This window comes from Mesoplodon bidens, assembly GCF_964165515.1.
Source record: "Mesoplodon bidens genome assembly, contig: HAP1_SCAFFOLD_451, whole genome shotgun sequence".
Classification (NCBI taxonomy): domain Eukaryota; kingdom Metazoa; phylum Chordata; class Mammalia; order Artiodactyla; family Ziphiidae; genus Mesoplodon; species Mesoplodon bidens.
The window spans coordinates 82115-91546 of NW_027671878.1; the positions used below are offsets into that span (position 1 = coordinate 82115).

The 9432-nt window shown below is 40.0% G+C and overlaps 1 pseudogene across 1 annotated transcript; it reads left to right on the top strand.

The window, feature by feature from the left end:
• The first annotated feature begins 2062 nt into the window (after positions 1-2062).
• Positions 2063-2944, top strand: LOC308610871 (centrosomal protein of 78 kDa-like; annotated as a pseudogene). Its single transcript has one exon. The product of its transcript is annotated as a centrosomal protein of 78 kDa-like (transcript).
• The last annotated feature ends 6488 nt before the right edge of the window (positions 2945-9432 follow it).

A 9432-nucleotide genomic window follows, 5' to 3' on the forward strand; every position in this document is an offset into this window, starting at 1 on the left:
GCATTCTTCTCTTTGCGACTCTAATGGTAGTTTGCTGAGGAACTGGAGCAATTTTCATCACTTACGTGGCTATATTTAGCCAAATTTAGTGTAATTATAGGTAATATAGTTGACATTTTAAAATGAGGAATTAAATTTTTTAAGAAATGCATATAGGGAAGCCTGCTTTGGTAGAGTGGGGAGCCCAGTATAAAAGAGTAACCTGTAGACAGAGTAATTAGTAGGTATAGTTGTTTTGTAAAGACTAAATTAAAGGCAGTTTTCATTGAAAATAGTCGGGAATGCATAAGAATTTTCCTATCTTTCACTTCTTTTGCTTGTTTGATAAGTTTGAATTAAAGTTATCTTTGCCTTAGACATAAAAATGATTATTAATCTGCAGGGGAGATAAAGGTCAGTGGTTCTCAACCGGGAGCAATTTTGCTGAAAGAGGGAAGTGGAGATTGATAGTTGATGGAGTGGTGTTTTGTCAGTGAATGAATTGGTGTTGGTGTTGGGAAGGAAGGAACAAACACATTCTTGGAAACTGGAGGAAAGGTGGTAAAGAAGTGTAGGAATGGAGGTGTGACAGGCAGTGGACAGGGTGCATGGAACATATTGAAGCTTCTAGTGAGACAGTGGGATGTCTCCTAGAGGATGAATCTGGAAAGGGCTGAGGATTTGGGGGAGATAGAGGCTTGTAGTCTGGAGTAGGATGTTAGCTTTTAAGATTTTAGAAGTAGGGCTTCCCTGGTGGCGGGGTGGTTGAGAGTCCGCCTGCCGATGCAGGGGCTACGGGTTCGTGCCCAGGTCTGGGAGGATCCCGCATGGTGCGGAGCGGCTGGGCCCGTGAGCCATGGCCGCTGAGCCTGCGCGTCCGGAGCCTGTGCTCCGCAATGGGAGAGGCCACAGGAGTGAAAGGCCCGTGTACCGCAAAAAAAAAAAAAAAAGATTTTAGAAGTATTTCATGATTGTAAGTCTGGGGAAATCTAAACTGCTCTTCTGTGATTATAATAACCTTTGTCTTTTCTCCTTTCCTCCTCTCGTCTAGGCTTGGGCAGTTGGCCACAATGGCTGGTATAGATCAGTCAGATTTTCATTTACTAGGTTGTCCCCCCATGAATTCTCCTGTTAGTAGTCCACCTAAAGAAGAAAAGAAGGCACTTGAAGAAGGAAAATCAGAATCAAAACAGGGTGCCCCATAACAAATGCAAAATAGCCAAGTAAATGGACAGAACAGCACTTAATGATTCTAAGAGTGATTAGCAAAAAGGAAATGACCAAGTCAGGGAGAAAACAATAATGATCAGTCTCTAATAATTCACATGCTCGGGAGCTAGAAGACTCTGGAGTCCTTTCCAAATCTGAGATTAGTAAATGTGGGCCCATTTCATGATACTGTACTTTTGTAAATAAGGAGACTGGAAGTTCTTGAGAAAATTTATGAGTTAAAGCAAACTATCCTTAATGAAGCAAGAAGACATTAGAGAAAATATTCCAGATTTTAAATTGTATAAATGTCTATTCTGTTCATATTTTATCTAGGTTTCTATTTGTATGCAGTCAGCTTACAATGAAGGAACACTAATGAAGGTACACATACTGATATAATTTTTAAAATAAGTAGTCCAGACATAGCTAATAGGTAACATATTAGAGTGAATCACCTGGTTATGGGAATGGGAGGGGAAAACCTGTCAGCTTTTCCTCCAGCCTTACTTGGAGCCCCCATCAGCCCATCTCAGAGTGGTCTTGGGAACTGACAGCTTGAGAACACAGTCTGGTCACAAACTATATACGGTTTACATGTGCCTGGAGGATAGAAAAGACATTAATTATCCTACAGAATAGGGTTTCATTTTTAGTGAGGGAAAGGAAATGGGTAACAACTACCCCAATCACCAAAGTCTGAAAACGTAGCGGACATAGCCTTGGATATAGCTAGGTTAAGCTGAGAATCACTTGGCAAGATATAATTACAAAAAAAACTGGCTCTGAAATCTTCTGATTAATCAATTGACTGTGTTAATAATAAGATTACAGAGTAACATTGAAGTTTTGAACTCTACTTTTTAATGGTTGGCTTTGTTCATCACTGAATTTTTGTCTTGTCTTTTGTCTTCCCCTCCACTTCCCGAAAATTACAGGTGATGCTAGGATTCCTTTGCCTCTCGACTCCTTCCGTGTCCCAGCGTCTACTCAGGAGGCCTTAGAAACTTCCAAAGACAACCTGGGGGTCCCAGTCACAGAGCAGCGGCAGGAGTCTTTTGCAAATTTCATTGCTAGAACATGTTCTCCTTCAGCAGACGTCATTTCTGGAACTGGAAGTCAAAAAAAAGAAGAAGAATTATCTAGAAATAGCAGGTCTTCTTCAGAGAAAATGAGCAAAGCAGGTGAATAGACCAAAAACTACTCTGCTAAGAAACAACCTGGGAAGGACCTGCATTCCTGCTCTGACTCACCTGTAAAGCAGAAAAGCAAAGGAATTGGGCAAAATAATTCTTTGGTTAATAAACCAATTAAAAGTGAGTCTTCGAAAAAACACATTTTTGTTAAGAAAGAGAGTAGAATAATGACTGTTTCATCAAAGACAACTAAAAGTAAACTCAGTGTACTAGAACAGTCTGAAAGTGATACTCTTGGATCTGATTGTGAATTTCAAGAAAGCATCCATACTCTATCACGCCTAACATAGGTCTAAATCTTTTAAAATTATGTTTTTGCCTTCAAATTTTCATAAATTACTTATGTTTTTATTATAGCATATGGTGTTTTCAGTTACTTGACTGGAAGCCATTAGAGAAAGATTTTTTTATCTATACTTTTTTATTATAATGAAAGTTTTGGTGTACTTTTCCTTGTAACACTTTGCACCATTCATTCAGCTAGTGTTTACTGAGGGCTTCATATGTACAGTACTTTTCTGGGTGCTGTTGCTTTCAGCAGTGAACAAAATAAAGCCTTTACTCTCCTGGAACTAGCACTCTGTGGTGGGAGCAAACATAAACAACAAAGCAGGCTAAGGGTTAAAAAGAGATGGGAATAATAAATGGAATAGTTTTACCATTTGGTTAAACATCAAACTATTATATAAATCACACGGCCAGAAGCCATTGACATATTTTAATTCATAATAACCAGAGAGCCTCAAACATTTACCAAGGCACTTAACCGTGTTTATGGATTACAGCAACGCTCTGAGGTAGGGAACTCTTACCATCCCCATTTTATAGATGAACAGTCTGAGGAGACATTATGTGAGTTGCCCAGAATTACACAGCTATAAGTAAGTGGGAAGTTGCCATGTGACCCGAACCCATGCTCTTTTTTTTTTTTAATGTATGGACTTTATTATCTTTCATTTGTTTCTGATTTATGTGAATTTTTTCTCTAAAGATTTTTTCTGATGTCAACCATTTTTAAAGTGTTTATTGCATTTGTTACAGTACTGCTTCTGTTTTATATTTTGGTTTTTTGGCCTCAAGGCATGTGGGATCTTAGCTCCCCGACCAGGGATTGAACCCTCACCCCCTCCATTGGAAGGCAAAGTCTTAACCACTGGACCACCAGGGAAGTTACCCTTATGTGACTATTTTTCTAGCAATTTTTTTAAATTTTATTTTTTATTGACATACACTTGAATTACAATGTTAATTACTGCTGTACAGGAAAGTGACCCAGTTACACATTTATGTACATTCTTTTTCATATTCTTTTCCATTACGGTTTATCACAGGATATAGAATATAGTTCCCTGTGCTCTACAGTAGGAACTTTTTGGGTTTTTTTTAAATACATGCACTTTTTAAAAATAAATGCATGTATGTATGTATTTTTGGCTGTGTTTGGCCTTTGTTGCTGCACGCGGGCTTCCTCTAGTTGAGGTGCACATGCTTCTCATTGTGGTGGCTTCTCTTGTTGCAGAGCACGGGCTCTAGGTGCCTGGACTTCAGTAGTTGTGACATCCGGCTTAGTTGCTCTCTGGCATGTGGGATCTTCCCGGACCAGGGCTTGAACCCATGTCCCCTGCATTGGCAGGCGTATTCTTAACCACTGCACCACCAGGGAAGTCCCACGTAGGACCTTTTTGTTTATCCATCCTGTATATACACCAGTTTGCATCTGCTAATCCCAAACTCCCAATCCAACCCTCTCCCACCCCCTCCTCCTTGGCAACCGCCAGTCTATTCTCTATGTCCTTGGTTATGTTTCTGTTCACACATAGGCTGTAACCAGGCTCTTAATTACTTTGTTATCCTGTTCCCTTGTTAAGAAGGGTTTAAGGAAGGCACTGAGAGAGAAGCCAGTGACCACTAGAAGTGCAAAAACAGTGGGGCTGTCAGAAAGCACACCTGTCTCCTTCCCCCATCGTGAGCAGAATTTTTAAATGGCAGAGTATGTAAGAGTATGTGATGACATCTCTGGATTAAATTATGTCTCCCTGGTAAAACATGTACAGATAAGTCTTTAGTTCAATCAGAGTGAAAGGTGAGATCAGAGAAAAGCTGGAGTGTCAGATTTCTTGTAGAAGGTCCTGCCTGATTGTTACTAAGAGGGCTACTACAGTACTAGTTAGTTCATTAGTCATGGGTTGAGTGTTAGAGGAGTGAAACAATGAGCAAGATGTAGTGTTGGCCCTTTAGCAGTGGAGTGAGAGGGGAAGACGCACAGCAGATGTCTCATCCTGAACGTGACATGCTGTGACGGGCATATTCAGGGCGTTTAGTCAGTGTGGAAGAAGAGGGGGAGCCGTGAGGCAAAGAAAAGTCATCAAAAGAGGCAGTCCCTAAGCTAAGTCTTAAAGGACTCGTGAGAAACTGGTGAGTCAGCCGGTGAAAGGCAAGGATACTCAAGGCAGAGTGGACAGCGGAAGTCCAGAGCCTTGAGTGTGCGAGGGGTGTGTTACAGAGCCACAGGCACAGGCTCTGGAGGATCAGTGCAGTGTCCCCAGGCAGCGGCAAGTGCCCCTAAAGGAGGCAGCGAGGAGGAGGGGAGCAGGTCTTAAGCATCCATGTGCGTGGAGCTGGTTTCCTCAGAAAATAGCTAAGAATGGAAAGGACAAGTTCAGGTGGCATTTTAGACCACTGACGTCAGTATGGATGAGGAATCTGAAGAAGCCTGGAGATAATTATGCCCCACTCTTCTGAGGAGCAGTGCTTTATATTTTCAAGTGGGATTTTCACGCTGCCACCTCCTCTCCTGTCCCTACTGAAAGGTTTATAGGCTGGCAGAAGGGAGAACCTGGCTTAAGTAAAGTTAAGCAGGTTCCTTTACTGTACAGCTTCTCGGGGCTGCTGTAGGCTAATGTTCATTCTGGATCGTCACAGCAGGCGTATGGTACACAGCCATCCGCAAAGCTATTTGACCCTAGAGTCCTTTTTTAATAGAATGTCTAACAACTGGTTCCACCGAACAGCAATTTCGTAACTTCTAGACCAGGTAATAGCAAGAAGAAAGGGGTCTGAAATAAGGTATAGATGAAGGGAGGAAATAAGTTCTAATTGTATTTAGGAAATTACCAGCAAGACTTGACCTTGGGAAGTAAGGAAGAAGTAGGAGGCGGAGGCTGAACCCCCATCTGTGTGACTAAGGTTGGGTGGTGGTATCATTGAGTTTGGAAATAGGGGATAAAGAACTGAAGTGGGGAGAAGACTTTAGTTCTGGACATGTAGAATTTGGAAGCACCTGTAGAATTCAGAAGACAAACTGGTAGATAACTGGACATGCACGTGAGGACATGGAAAGATAAAAATTTGAATGTCCTCGGCACATAGCAGCAGTCATTAAAATCATGAAAATGGATGAGATGTCAGAGAATTGTGAGTCCTGACAACGTTTAAGTGATAAGCAGAGAAAGAATTCTGGGAAGGAGAGAGGTGACAGAGATTCAAGAAGGAGGAAGGAGATGCCAGCGTCGTCCTTCAGAGACTGTGAGTGTCCATTGGATTTGGGCAGTTAGGTCCCCAGTGACCTGAGAGCAGTGCAGGGAAGTGGTGGACAAAAAGCCAGATGGCAAGAAACTGAGGGCGTAGGGCTGCCTGTCGGGGCCAGGCGGGGCTAGTGAGGACAGTGGGAAGAGGCTGCTCTCAAGGTGTTTGGATGAAAAGAGAAAGTAATCAGCAAAAAAGAATTTTTTAGAATGAGAAGGACTTCTATTTTACATGTTGAAATGAAGGAACCGATAAAGGAGATCCTGAAGATGTAGATAATAATTTAGAGAATTGGGGAAACATGGACATATGAATAAGAAAAAAACCTTGCACAGTATATAAAAATCACTTGTATCCTTCGAGCTGGATGGATACTGGTAAGTTTGGGAGGAAATAAAGGTAAGAAGAGATAGAAGTTAAAGAAGTTTATACTGATAGCCTCAGTTTTCTTTGACACAGATTTTTCAGAGACACATATATACACATACATAATTACCGTTCGAAAATTCTTTCATAGTTACATGTTTTATTAATCATGTCTGAGAAAAGTCACTGATTTTCATTTTGTACAGCATTATCTTGTAAGGATAAGATACAGTGACAACTTCCATGCTTTTTGCATATCAGAGCTGACACTGAAAGTATCTGCATAACTGAATTTTCACTTCTTATTTGTAATAAGTTTATCCTTAGGAGGATACTTTCATAGTGTTTGATCACAGATGAGTTTGGGCATTGCTATCACTCAATAATGTGAAGCATCTGTCAGGTTCTCTCCTACACTATATATTCATATTTTGTCCGTTAAGCAAATATTTGTTTGTGGCCTGTGGGAATAAGATACACCTAGGTCCTCTTTCCTTGGTATATTCACAAAAGCCTCTGAAACTAAATTTCCAAGTCAGGCCATACTAAGGCCTGGCATAATAAGTTTTCCTTGTTAACAGTTTTTTTGTGTTTGTGGGGGTTTTTTGTTTTTATTTTTTTGAAGCAAGGATAAGACACTGTCTTAACTCAGTAGTTGTCCATTCATTAACAAGTCAAAGAAGACATTGATGAAGCATGGTGTTTTGAATATCCTTTCCACAGAATAGGTAATGGGCCATCCTGAAACTCTGGTGAGATGCTTATCATTTTCAGATTTTGGAGTGGCTGAGAAAACCCTATTACACCTTGAATTATCACTAGAAACATGAATTCAGCCAAATAAAAACAGTGCCTCTGCCTACTGAGGTGGTCAATTTCCATCTCAACAAAAGTGACCATTTCTCCTTTAGATTAAAATCAAGAAAATCCCCTCTGTCCAGGATGCAATAATGGGGTGCCCGAAAGAGGAAAACTGAAGCTATTCCCTCTTTACACCTGAACAGTGAATTCATTCTGATATCAAATATTTGTTATGATTCTGTTATGACCAGGTGCTTTATTGTTTAGAGATCAAGTTACTGTTCATTCTTGGTAAGTAAGAAAAATCCACGTTTTAGGACTCTGAATAGTAACTTTATATATATTATATATATATATATAAAATAAATATGTATATTATATGTAATATATATTCCATCTATTCAACAAAATTGTAACTTCCATCATCTCTTACGAATGATGAACTGTATTCACTCTTTGGAAAGGGCTTATAGGGAATTAAAGTCTCCATATACTTTTTATATAAGACCGTGGAAACCAAATTCTCAACTGGGAGCAAACTTAGGTTTTGCTATGAAGGTTTATGCTTGCCTGGCCTTAGAGGGGTAGGCCAGGAACTCAAGTTTTTTTCCTCTAAGTTACTTTCATTGATGCCACCCTGAAAAAATTTGGAGGGAGTATTTTTGAAATAGCTTTATCTCAGTAACCCGTTAAAAATGCTTCAGGGTATGGGGAACATAACTGTCAAAATGTTCAAGCAACTCTTGTTGATTTAAGTGTAATGGATCAGGAGCAATACAGGAAGGAGCTGGGTACAAAAGACAAAAGGCGTGAGGCTATTTCATGTATTGTTTTTGGCTTATTGTACAAAACAGAGAAAGTCTCATACACTCGCACAGCCAAGGTCCCCTACTGTTCTCTCCTTTTAGTAGAAATAAAAGAGAGCTCGTTTCTCAATAGCAGCATTCTATCCTTAAGTGGGTACACAGTGATATTCTGATGGTCTCTGGAGCAGAGAATAATTCCGTGGCAGCTCTGACCTCCAGTCACCGGGTTCTCTGTAACTTAGTCTTTCATGGCCAAGGACTATAATCATTATTTCGATTTATATTTAGCATCTCAAAATGGAAAGGATTCCATGGACAACAAAACAGGAAGTGATTTCATGAAGTGTTTTAGTATGGATAAAACAATAAACTATAAAAATACAAATCATCAGTGAAGCTTTTTCTTTCCGGAGAACTATATTCAGAAATTAATGTAAGCCTCTAAGGTGCGCATGTGTGTTTTTTCACCCATGATCATGTTTGTATGTGTGTGCATTCCACTGCTACAGGAGACATGCAAAATGATATCAGATTTGTACTGGTTTCTCCCAAGAACTGTGTGCTCGCAGGGTTCGTTCAGGAAGGTGAGTGTCCTACCACCTCATCACAGTCATATCTCATCACCTTCGGCAGGAACAGTTGACACTTTAACCTCACATGCAGGCTTATTAAATTAGTATTACTCATCAGAACTTGCTTACTAATAAAACAAGCTGAATTAGCCACTGCAGAATCATATTTGGAAATTCAATGACAATTTTACATTTTTAATAAAGGCCCAGAAATATTATTTCAGAGCAGGTGGTACAGAAAACTGTGGTCAAATTTGACATTCATTCATCATTGAAGTGTGGAACGTGACAGGTGAAAATTGATATTGATTTCTTTCCTCTAATATTTGGAAGAGTTCTAACAGGTAAATCAAATGAGATAACAAGACATATCAAGTCTCACTCATTTCTATGATCACATCCTCCCCACATATCACTCCTTCACCTGCCATGTTTTGAATAATTCAATGCCCATAGTCTTTCCAGTCCAGTGTATTATAAGACACACTCAAGCTGGGTTTCAATCATATTAGACTGAAAGCTGAACATTTTAGGAAGGATTATTTAAAACCAAATACGTCTTGAGCCCAACAGCCTTTGAAACCAAACAATCCTGGGAGTTCAGTTGGATTCAGAAAATTCAGTAATCCTATTTGATGTATGTTAACCATATCAATATTAACAACCTTCCGCTGGATTTCACCACTGATTTGAGAGCTGAGTTACTACTGGTCTTGTATTTTACCTAGTTGTGAAAGCACTGAGAGAGTTGTTCTTGGGTTGAACTTGACCCGCCTCTGGGAATGCTCTCTGTTCTATCCATCTTGAAAAGCTTTATTCAAGTGCATTTCTCTGCCTGCCTTCTCTTCACTTGCACCCCTTGGGAAAACGAAAGATGCTCAAATATAGATGTGAACACTGCAGGTGCTCTGCTTGGCAATGGTGTCTTTCAGCTTCCCAATAAAAAATTATATTGCTGACCACCCATTTGACTGAAAA